This window comes from Pinus tabuliformis, chromosome 3_2 (genome assembly GCF_031772625.1).
Source record: "Pinus tabuliformis cultivar Carrire ecotype Pingquan chromosome 3_2, CPIR1, whole genome shotgun sequence".
Classification (NCBI taxonomy): Eukaryota; Viridiplantae; Streptophyta; class Pinopsida; order Pinales; family Pinaceae; genus Pinus; species Pinus tabuliformis.
The window spans coordinates 979,407,378-979,420,448 of record NC_142302.1 but is presented as its reverse complement, the minus strand read 5'-3'; positions in this window follow the sequence as shown (position 1 = coordinate 979,420,448).

The following is a 13,071-nucleotide window of genomic DNA, read 5'->3' as shown; positions in this document are numbered from 1 at the left end:
ATGGTGGACCTGATTAACTTCCTCTTGAGCATTATAAATACAGGCATTGGGCCAGAAGGAGGGAGGTTGAAAGCTATACAATTCTAAGGGTAAATGCTGCAGGAATTAGGACTCCCATTTAGAAGCTTGTGAGGAGAGATTGCCATCTTTGCTTGTTCTATTTGGAAGTGGGTGAGCTTTGTCAAAGTAGAGGAAGACTCTTGTGGACCCTGGAAGGAGCTTGCACAACACCAAGGCTCAGGTTGTAATGGTTCCTTTTGATTACCTTTAATGCAAATTGGTCCATTCTTCTCAATAACTTGTTGTTTATGGGTTATTTCATGTACTCCTTGGTCTATATGTTGAATATGCTTTGTTTTATGTTATAATCAGGTGTTATTTAATTGTTTGACTGTTGGTGATTGCAGGTTTTGGAGAAAAGGAGGAGCTCATCCAGATCAACAAAGCTTGGACTTCTACAACATCGTTTGGACAAAGGTAAGAACGAAACACTTGATTTCTCATATCATAATGCATGTTTAGAGAAGGATAGCTCCAGTTTGTTTTGTTTGTCATTAGAATGTCTTAGACTTCTAGGAAGGTCGGTTGTGTCCGCACTCTTGACTGATTCCGTGTGACAACCATTCAGCCAACAGCTAATCGGGAACGTATGTTTTAACCATTCTACGATGACGACGCCATTCATGTATATGATCAGATATATGAGTGGCAGTTGTCTGCTTGAAGTTGGTCAATATTTCTGTTCCCGTTTCATACCTTATCGGTAATTGAAAATGGGTTAAGAAAGTCGTGGCTAGGGAGCTAAAATTGTCAAAAGAGGCTCGAGGTAATTCAATATACCATTTAGCCGCTAGACCTGTCAATGTCCTCTGAAAAAGGCGAAGCCTTATCGAATCATCGTTTAGGGTGTTCGACGAGCACCACAGATGAAAAGTCATCATGTGATTCGATGGGTCTTCACCTGGATTTCCATTGAATTTAGGAATGTCAGATGGAAGTTTGTGAGGAATCACTGGCCACCAAGGGGCATAAGCAATCGGATCGTTGGTTAACCGGTGTAAATTGGGTAACTCTAAAGTTGCCACGAATGGTAACTGTTGATTCAGGTTAGGTGAAGCATAACCAGGGTACGATGGAATCGCTTGAGCAGTGGGCCTTTGCATACCAGCATAATGTAATTGATGTTGGTATGATTGATACGGTTGGTGGACTTGACCACTGTAAAGTGGTTGGTTTTGACCGTTTTGGATATACGGTTGTCCACTGTTCGCAAAGATCTGCTGCTCAGAACCTTGGTACACCTGCTGGAATTGTGGTTGTTGGTATTGCACTAGCCACGGTTGTGAAGCCATGTTCTGTTGTGCTATGCTAACCATTGGACCAAGGTGTGGGGTAATGGTACCCGTTTGGACCTGTGTCGCCCCACCAGTTGGCGATTGTGGTTGTGACCCATGGTCAAGGGGCTGTTGGATTACAACCTGAGACATCTGAGGTTGACATGCAACAGGCATCGCTTGAACTTGGGACACTGTTACAATAGCCGGTGTGGTTGGGATGTTCGTCATAGGTACACACTGTTGCATAGAATATACAACCCTTGGTTGTTGAGGTAGCATAGGTACCCAACTACTTGATGTAATTCCAGTATAACCTGAATACTGTTGCGAACTCCTGTATGGGTACCCTCCCGGAGGGGGTAATGAAAGGGCATACTGCCCCCCATACGGTAGCAATCCGAAACTCAAGGGGATTGATTGTCCTTGGGGACTGGATTGCCCAAATTGACCTCCAAATGGATCAATTTGGCGAGTCTCAACATAAGAGTTGCCAGATATTACTCTGGATGAACAAACTGGAACAGACCACACTGTCGTCATAGTCCCTTGGTGGACTCCTTCTAGCGGTTGCGAGCTAGTCGGGCAGATGGTATGCCAGCAAACATTGTCGGAGTGACGACAGGGACTTCTGTTGTCGCTGTGTCATTTGACACAGTCCTAGATGTTGACGGTTGTTCAGACATTTTAATTCTATCCAATAGATTGCCTAGCGATTCTACAGGAACCTCCACTTGTGGTGGATTAACTTCTGATGAAGGAAATAGAGTGACTCATACTCCAAAATGGGTTGGAGTATTTGCTTGCGGATCCTCTACAATTTCCTCTATCGCAATCAAAACCGGTGGAAGAGGAAGACCGTCAGGTCCGTAAAATATTTCTGGTGCCGAAGAAGGGGTTGTTTCGACAACGACAGTTGTTTGAGGAACAAAACTCTCTGGACCGGTTACAGATGGAACTGGTTCAGTTATACAAGTATTTGCCCCCAGACTAGGATCAATATTACTGTCCTTCTGTGGTTGTTGAACTTCTTCTATAGAGGCAGGGTTTCTAGAAATGTTTGGAGTAACCGGAATCTCAGATGTAGTTGGAACACTTGTTCTAACTTTGATAGGAGATTTTGAACCGGTTATACGAGTTCGCTTTGTCCGTACTGTTTTCGATTCCGGAGACAAAGACGGTTGACTCGTAAGCCTCCGCAAACGACGGGGTTTCAATTGACTTTCTTCCACAATTGCGGATTACTCGATCAACCAAAATATAAAAAGGGGGAAATTTGTGTTTCTGAACTGAATGAATTTTATTAGATGCTTTAGACACAACTTCCTTTTTCACTTTTAAAGAGTCAAGAAAAAGCTAAAGATGACTCTAGTCTCCTTCGATGTTTTAACGAGCCCGAAGTGACAAATGCTCGGATGGACTTTTTCTATTATAGAGTCTGAAAAAGGCCAAAAGAAACTGCTCTGGAGATCTAGGCAGAGGGTATGCCAAACTTTTCGCAAAACCATAGAATACGTTTTACGGTACGGGTGGTCGATCTTCGTGAATGCTGTGTTCACTGCATTGCGATCAGTAGGGCGGCCGACACAACTTCCTCAGGATAAAAGATATATGCCTATAGGGGTCTCCCAATATATACGCGACGGTACGTGGGAGCACAATCCGTATTAGCGCCACCGACTCTCAGGAGGAATCACCCACCTTCTTCGAGATCGACAGTCACTATGTTTAACGACGCCGGAACACGTCTCTAGCCTAGACCTCTATGTTGTGCGTTATGTTACAAAGCGTTGTTAGGTTCATTCAGTTTATTTTAGGTTGATCTTTTTAAAGTTTGCCTTTCAAGGTTTACCACGAGATGTATGATACAAATTCCTAAATGCAGTCTAAGATGATAAGCAAGCTTTACAATCTTTCAACTTTGAAAATCCTAGCTACTAAGGGAAAAGAGAGCGACTATCTTTTCTCAAAGAGCAATCAGCACACTCTAATGCTCTTTCCCTAAATCCAACATGCAAACTTATCAAATGCAAAATGCACAATGCAGGTGTTTGTTTTCACTTTCTTAGTATAAATGCTTACAAAGTAAGCTTTTTGCACAACTTCGAATTTGCTTTTACAATGATCAAAATAAACAAGTTCTCTTTCTTCGAAATCAACAAGGGTAGAAGAGATTACAATAAACTTGCGATTTTCGAAATAAAGACTCATTTTTGATACTTTGAAGGAGACAAATTCAAACCAATAAGCAACAGTAAAAGTATAATCAATCTGAACAAACAGCCAATGAACTCTCTTCTAAGACCACTCTCAATCAGATCTGAAATAAAGGCTACAGAAAGACTACTTTACTCATGCAAAGGAAGACTGTAAATGACGCCACAAACACATAAAAACATTCACAATCTTTTTGTACAAAAATGGGGCGAAATTCAGGCAAAGAAAAGGTTTATCACACTAGCACCTATGCTGGTTAAAGGCTGCAAAAACAGAGATCAAAACAGGGCAACAAAGGACAAAGAACCCCAGCTGCTCAAGGCCACACTGGTTCAGCGTAGGTACAACACTGTCAATTTGACATTCAGCGCAGGTAGCCCCTTCGAGACCTGCGTTGAAATGCAAACTGCCTTCACAGTGCCTCCGTTGAAGAGAGAAACTCTCGTTTCTCTTGGTTTCTGGGTCACAAAATGCTCAAAAATCAACTGTTTCAGGCCAAATCAGAAACACAAGCAAGGTATAAACATAGGGATGCTTTGATAGGGTACTAAACACTATCACAAGGATTAATCAAATCATTTGTGGATCTAGTTTAGATCATAGACAAGTCCAACATACTGGATCAAAGCAGCAACTTTTTTACTTTGCAGTTCAAAGTTGCTGTCAAGTCTATGAAGTAAACAAATGACAGAAACACAAATGAAATGAATAAACAAGTTCTTCCCCAGCGGAGTCGCTAATTTGTTGTGGGGAAAATTGCCTATTTAGGACGATCCTATCCACCTAAGGTGTGACAGTGCCTTAGCAACAAACGAATACAACTATTATGATTCCTTCCTTTATGAAATGTGAAAGAGAGGAGATTGGGAGACTTACCATTGTCTTCCGGTTGTCCCTCGATCTAGATCCTCTTCTCTTTGTGTGTCCACAGCTACTTGCCTCCTCGCTTGATCAAGAGAACAACTACTTGAATCCCACGAGATCACAAGAGAACAACTACCTGTGAAAAGAGAACAACTACTTGCAACAAGAGAAGAATACAATACAAAGGCAAATATACATATTCATAAATGATTCAGGATTAGAAGTAAATCAAATATACTAATGCAATCATACAAAATACACCAGCATACAGGGAAGAATCAAGATAGCTTTATTGAAAGTAACAGGGTTCAGGAAGAGATACAACCCATAGGGCTCCAACCCAGCATCTCCTTCCCAGCAGAATAGAATTCCCTCTTCAGCTCCCTTCAAAGCATAACACACCCAATGTTTCTAGCCACAAACCAACAGTAATTCTTTGCAAATACCAAATTCCAGCCCCCTCAGACCTCATGAGAGAGATCTATATATAGGAGTTTTGGAGAGAGGATGAGTCAGCTTGAGGCTGGTATGAAGCTGACTAGTGTCCTCTCCCACTTCAGTTCTTGAGTTGGAGGTTCTTGCTTGCACTTGGAGATTTGAAACCTCTTACTCATCACTAGTCGAATTCCCTGATCCAAGTGTCATTTTGGAAGCTTCCTGGGCATTGACACTTTGAGAAATGACTCTGCCACTTGTCCAAACTCGCTCAGCGCAGGTAGCCTTATTTGCAGTTGAGATTCAACGCAGGTAGACAGTGGAGCAGTTGACATTCTGCGCAGATGCTCAGTGGAGCAGTTGACATGATCCAGAATTGCCTTGTTTTTGAGTGTTTTCAGGTGGAGAACTTTTGTGAATTGCTGTGGTTTGTTGGCCTTGTTCCTCTAGGGGTAGGAACAACATGTTTAGGGACTTTGGATCCCTTGATTATTGACATTTCATGCTCAGTTATGCAAGGCACAAAAATGTCTATAACAACTGGATTGCCCAAATTGACCTCCAAATAGATCAATCTGGCGAGTTTCAACATAAGAGTTGCCGGATATTTTTCCGGAGGAACAAACTGGAACGGACCACACTATCGAAATATTCCCCGGGTAGACTCCTTCTAGCGGTTGAGAGCTAGTCGGGACAGATGGTATGCCGGCAAACATTGTCGGAGTGACGGCAGGGAGTTCTGTTGTCGCTGTGTCATTCGACACAGTCCTAGATGTTGACAGTTGTTCAGACATTTTGAGTCTATCCAAGAGATTACCTAGTGATTCTACAGGAACTTCCACTGGTGGTAGACTAACTTCTGATGTCGAAGGAAATAGAGTGACCCCGACTCCAAAATGTGTTGGAGTGCTTGCTTGCGGATCTTCTACAATTTTCTCTATCGCAATCAAACCAGGTGGAAGGGGAAGACCGTCAGGTCCGTAAAATATTTCTGGTGCCGAAGAAGGGGTTGAATCAACAACGACAGATGTTTGAAGAACAAGACTCTCTGAACCGGTTACAGATGGAACTGGGTCAGTAACACAAGTGTTTGTTCTCAGACTAGGATCAGTATCACTGTCCCTCTGTGGCTATTGAACTTCTTCTGTAGAGGCAGGGTTTCCAGAAATTTTTGGAGTAACCGGAATCTCAGATGTTGTTGGAACACTTGTTCTAACTTTGATAGGAGATTTCGAACCGGTTAAATGAGTTCGCTTTGTCCGTACTATTTTCGATTCCGGAGACAAAGACGGTTGACTCGTAAGCCTCCGCGAATGACGGGGTTTCAATTGACTTTCTTCCACGATTGCGGATTACTCAATCAACCAAAATACAAAAAGGGGAAAGTGCGTTTCCGAATTAAATGAATTTTTAGACGCTTTAGACACAACTTGCTTTTTCACTTTTAAAGAGTCGAGAAAAAGCTAAAGATGACTCTAGTCTCCTTCGATGTTTTAACGAGCCCGAAGTGACAAATGCTCGGATGGAATTTTTCCGTTATAGAGTCTGAAAAAGGCCAAAAGGAACTGCTCTGGAGTTCTAGGTAGAGGGTGTGCCAAACTTTTTGCAAAACCGCAGAATACTTTTTAAGGTACGGGCGGTCAATCTTCCTGAATGCTGTGTTCAGTGCATTGCGATCGGTAGGGCGGCCGACACGGCTTCCTAAGGATAAAGGTTTTATGCCTATAGGTGTCTCCCAATATATACTCGATGGTACGTGGGAGCACAATCCGTACTGGCGCTATCGTCCCTCAGGAGGAATCACCCACCATCAGCGAGATCGACAGTCACCAGGCTTTACGACGCCGGAACACGTCTCTAGCCTAGACCTCTATGTTGTGTGTTAAGTTACAAAGCGTTGTTAAGTTCATTCAATTTATTTTAGGTTGATCTTTTTAGAAGTTTGCCTTTTGAGGTTCACCATGAGATGTATGATACAATTCCTAAATGCAGTCTAAAGATGATAAGCAAGCTTTTATATCTTTTCAACAATGAAAATACTAGCTACAAAGGGAAAAGAAAGACACCATCTTTTCTCAAAGAGAAATCAACACACTCTAATGCACTTTTCCTAAATCAAGCATGCAAACTATCAAGATGCAAATGCACAATGCAGGTTTTTGTTTTCTGCTTTCTTAATATTGATGCCTAAAAAGAAAGCTTTTTGTACAACTTTGAATTTGCTTTTAAATGACAAATACAAACAAGTTTACTTTTTTCGAAATCAGAAAGGGTAGAAGAGAATACAACACTTTACGACTTTCGAAATGAACACTTGTTTCGACACTTAAAAGAGACAAACTCAAACCAAAAGCAAAAGTAAATGTATAATCAACTGTAAACAGCCAATGAACTCTCTCCTAAGATCACAATCAACAGATCTGAATCAAGGGCTACAGGATGACTATTTCACTCTTGCAAAGGAAAACTGCAAATGACGCCACAAACACATAAAAACACTCACAGTCTTTTTGTACAAAAGGAGGTGGAATTTAAGCAGAGAAAAGGAGTTATCAGACAGGTACCTATGCTAGTTACAGGCTGCAAAAATCCGAGATCAAAACAAGGCAAAACAGAGCAGAGAACCCCAGCTGCACAAGGCCTAACTGGATTAGCGCACCCCTAACACAGAGGTTTTGACATTGAGCGCAGGTAGCCTTCACGGGACTTGCGTTGAAATGCAGAACCTCTTCTCAGAGTCTGCGCTGAAGGAGAAACGAGAGTTCCTCACTGGGTTCTGGGTCACAGTTTGCTATTTAATCTACAGTTTCAGGCCAAATCAAAGCAACAAGCAAGGTACAATCAAAGGGATGCTTTGAGGGAGGACTAAGATCTATCACAAAGGATCATCAAATCATTTGTGAGTCCATTGTTCAGATCATAGACAAATCCAGTGATTGGATCAAAGCAGCAGCTGTCTACTTTGCATCTGAGAATAGCAGATGCAGTTCGATTGTTGTTGTTGAGTCTATGAAACAAACAATGATAGAGACACAAATAAAATGACTAAACAGATCTCCCCAGTGGAGTCGCCAATTTGTTGTGGGGAAAAATGCCTATGCAGGACGATCCTATCCACCTAAGGTGTGACGGTGCCTTAGCAACAAACAGAAACAACTATTCTAGTATTCTTCCTTTATGAATTAAGAATGAAGAGAGATGGATGGACTAACCAATGTCTTCCGTTTGTCCCTCGATCCGATTTCTCTTCTCTTTGAGAGTTCCCAGCTACTTTCCTTCTCGCTTGCCCAGCTTCAACAGGTTTCTGCAAGATCACAAGAAGAGAACACTACACAAAGACATAGATTCATATTCATAACTAGTTCAGGATTAGAAATAAACTAAACATACTAATGCAATCATACATCAAAGATACATCAGTATATAGGAGAAACCAAGATAGCTCTATTGATGAATAACAAGGTTCAAGAAGAGATACAACCTAGAGGGCTCCAATCCAGCATCTCCTTCCCAGCAAATGAAATTCCTATCTTCACCTTCCTTCAAAGCATTAAGCACCCAATGATTCCAATCTCAAACCAACAGCAATTCTTTGCAATAACAAAATTCCAGCCTCTAGATCTCATGGAGGAGAGATCCATATATAGATGTTTGGAGAGAGGATGAGTCAGCTTGAGATCTGACTAGTGTCCTCTCCCTCTGTCAGTTCTTGCTTCCACTTGGAGACTAAGAGCCTCTTACTCATCACAAGTCGAATTCCTTGAGGCAAGTGTCATTGGAGAAGATTCTGGAAGCTTCCAGGGTCTTTCCACCTCGTTGAATGAACTTGCCATTTGTCACTTTCCGCTCAGCGCACCCTGGTAGTGCTTCTACCTGCGTTGCAGTGCACCTAGCCAGTGCAATCTCTGCATTTCAGCGCAGACAGCTAGTGGAGCCTCTGAATTGATCCTGAATTGACTTGTTTTTTAGCAGTTTCTAGTGGAGAACTTCTGTGAATTGTTGTTGTTTGTTAGCCTTGTTCCTCTAGGGGTAGGAACAACATGTTTAGGGACTTTGGATCCCTTGGATTATGGACATTTCATGCTTATTGCTGTAAGGCACAAAAATGTCTATAACAGTGGTTGTAGCCACTACAACACTTGGTGAAACACTAGTAGAATTCTAGCTCTTTGAATGGACCTTGCTTCATGAAAAGTGAGTCTAACCCTTTCGGAAGTATTGTTCGATTATTTGATCATCGTGGTTCTCACACTAGCTTGATTGAAAGATGTATCACCTTCCATGCTCTTGATCGGTCAACACACATTCCAAGCCAAGTAAACCCAGTTTTTTTGATTGGGGATGAGGGTTATATTTGTGCACAAGTAATATGACTGTCAGATTTTAAGTTTCATCTCTGGTGTTGCTCTGCTGCCAGCAGGCTTGGACAGTACCCCAACAAAGTCATGCAGGAACACAAGCATTGCTCCACTGCCAGCGAGCCTGGCTAGTACCCCGATGGAGTTACTTTTATCACCTCTCTGCGCAAGAAGCCAATGAGCCTTGGTATTGCAGCAAGAATGCTGCAACTCCCAAGGCTACCGACTTGTAATTATCAACTCAGGGTTCTTAAAAACTTAAGGGTTATCAGCACTATATGTGCATCATACCATGTGTCTTTCCTTTGTTGTCATGATGTAATGGAGTGCGTGTACTAAAATCAAACCCTAAACTAATTGCATAAAATGAATTGAAATGGAAATCCTAACCTATTGCAAGAAATAAAGTACAAGGAAAGAAACATATTCTAATTGCATAAATATCATGAACTAAATATAAAAGAAACCTAACTTAACCCTATTTATCAAATGTGATGATTTAAACTAACTGAGCATGGAATCTGATCTAGAGAGTGCTAATTGCTGTGTACATGAATACATATAAAATAACTTTTTCCTTTTTATCTTTTTGCTTGAAAAATGTAATTGCTAATCTTGCTTGTTTCTTTGGCAGGGGAGACAGGTGTAGAGGAAAAGGAGTACAATGGTTCAAATGGCTTAGAGGGCAAGTAGGGGCCTAATCCTAGCTTCTAGTGATGATTTTTCTCAATTTGGACTCAATAGGCCACTACAGGTTTTCCTATAGGATGTCTACAGGGAGTACTAATTCCTACAAGATGTCTATAGGATCCCCCGTTTTATCACAAAAAGCAGGACAAAAGCTTAGGAAGTGGTCTAGAAGGTAGAATGGATCTTGGGAAAGGTGGATAATGGAAGAATAAGGCATGGAGGTGGTGGACACTACCCAGAACTCAAGCAAGGGCTTCAAGATGGGTAGATTTGCTCAATGGAAATGACAATTTTTTCTTTGGCGACATGGGTGGATGAGGGTTGGATGATGCGAACGAGATGAGGTCTTCCTACAATGTAGAATCTCTTGAAACAACACACATTATTATCTTCATCTATCCACAAATTCATCTATAGATGGGAAATATTTATTAAATAACGGAAAATTACTTAGTCTAAAAATTAGAAATTCGAGAACTAGTGAGCTAGTAAATCTATCAAATGCCTAACCTAATCAAGTAAAAATGAAATGGGGTAAATTTTGTTATTAAATAGACTATTTCTTTTATCTAATTTAAGTGGAACCAAATCGATTGAATCTTGTTAGTATTCTCTAAAAAATAGCGTAAATTTACTGTTCTTTGCTAAGAATGGGTTCTAGAAATCTAGATTTGGGAATAAGAAGACTAATCCGAGTAGCTCAATGATTAGTATGACCTTAAAAATATTTTTCAAGGATGAAATGATACTTGTGATCCTGAAAAATAACTTACATCAACCATTTATCCCAATCCTACAGCAAGAAATCATTAATACTAAATGCAGAAATAGAAAGAAACAAAAACAAGAGATGCATGTGAATAAGAAGTGAAAAGAAGGAAAGAAAATGATACAAAAGGGCTTTGAGGCTCCTGGGATGGCCAAGCCCAAGGAAACTCAGAGAAGTATGGAGGAGAACAAGATTTAGAAGCTGAACATGCCACCAATCTTCATTATTTTCATCAATACAATTACATCCTTGCAAGAAAATATAATGGAACTGCAAAAATATGAGTTCTCTCCATAAGAAGACTAATGAAAATCTATCTCTAGAGGTAAATTCAACTTGGTACTTATAAAAAATTATTAGGAATCATTCGCCATGAAAGGAGGAAGCTTTCCCCACCAAAATCCCTTGATTAGTGGATTTGGTTCCCAATACTAGGAATATGCATTAAATCGAAGGGAACACATTCCTAGATTTTCTCAATCATTGGAGTTCCACAATCTATGCCATAATTCCATAATATATATTGATTTATTATTTAACATTGATCCTGGTGTAGTAGGGAGCAAGTCCCTAAATTATCTCCTCCTCCAAATCTTCATAATCTGGACAATATTTTCATAATATTTCACAAAAATAAATAATATTAGGCACAAATATGCAATTATTCACAAACCTTCCTAATGAATATCTTAAAGTTAAAAATACATTATCTAATGCAAAAAGAGAGGTTTAATATGCTGAATGATGGTTAGATGGGCCTTAATTTATGTTTAATTTAGAGGCATGAGCCTTAATTTATGTCTAATTTTGACCTATCAGAAGCCTTTCTCTTCTTTTTCCTTATTCATTTTTCATTTTTTTTCAAAGAATTGTGCATAGGCACTTATTTATTTCAGAGGAGGAAGAGGGATCTTGACTTATTGAGAGAAGGAGAGGTTGTTCCTTCAGAGAAGTATGTTATATATACCTCTGACATACTTGTTATGTTTTCCTCCTCACCTTACTCTACTTGACTGGGCTGACAAGGGTTAACCCAAAGGACCGAATAGAGTAGGCAGTACTAGTTAATAGTGAAAGCGTTTTGATTTCACCAAGACTCACTCTATCAGAATGTATTTTCCATCAAGGCATCATCGAAAGAAGATAAAAATTTCTTCATAAAGAGAGAGGACAACAAATAACCAGATGTTGATAGTTGTACAAATCCTCTTAGATTTTCCCAGCTTGTCTCAAGAGCCAAATACAGTTTCGCAAGAGGCTAACATATGGGTACAAGCAAGCTGTTAGAGTTGGTCCTTGCAGCCCTCCGTCAGAGATCATTTCTCATTTTTCAATTCATTTCTAGGTGTCTCGCTCGACTCACTTCGTTGCATTTCGCTAGGGGCATGCCATTGTCTGACAGAAGGGTTTGGTGTTCTTGTTTCCCTCATGCTTGTACCTGCCCGGGCTAGTCAAAATTTCTCTATGTTCATCAAAGTTCATTTCAGTCATTCATAGTCATTATGCTATTTTGGTCAAAAAGAGTTATTTTCAGAGTCTAGGTCCAGTGGTTGGTCTTCAAACATGTCGAATAACGCTCGCAGGCCATGAGGATGGTTTTCGAAGAGGTTCTTAGTTCGAAAGTTCATCATCAAACACATTTGAGGACATTTCTTGTTCAAAACTATGTTTTGAATAAGAAATTGTCGAATTCATTTTTTGTAATAATCATGTATATTTCTTTTTTTTTCGCCATGGAGTTTCCAAAGCAGGCTCGGGTTTTCCTTTGCCAAGCATAAACGCCAATATCCCTGTAAAAAACGACCAAGTTCATCAGCTCAAAACTCAGAAAGTTAGTGAGAAAGCCAAAGGACAGAATTTTCATTAAATGATAAAGTGCCAAAATGAAAAACATTACAAAATGGGTTTTGGAGGAAGAAAAAATCAAATCAAACTCTTGCAAGATATTTCTCCAAGTTATATAAATCATTTGTGTCAAGTTACATTCATGAAATCTTATAGCAAAGTCGAATTTGGAGGTTGAAGAACAAACTGCTGTTTGAAAGGCCGTGACTGTGTTAAAATTTGGAGCACGGCGCACAGGTGGAGTGGCGTGGCGAATTGAGGGAGTGCGGTGCACTGGGTGTGACCACACAGTGTTAAATAACACGGGCGCGGCGCACTCAAATGGCGTGGCACACTGGGTATGCTGCGCTTACACATAAAAGCCCGATTTCACTCAGAATTGCAACAAATTGCCTTTCAATCCCTTGAATTGTCCAGGTGGGGTCGATCTCTTAGTGTTTCATCCATTTTTATGTTAGTATGATGAGGGTTTATGGCTGCTTATGGTTGAAACAAAAACTCTTAAACCCTACCACTTAAAGTCATCAAAACAATTGTTGTTAGGGTTGCAAATTCATTG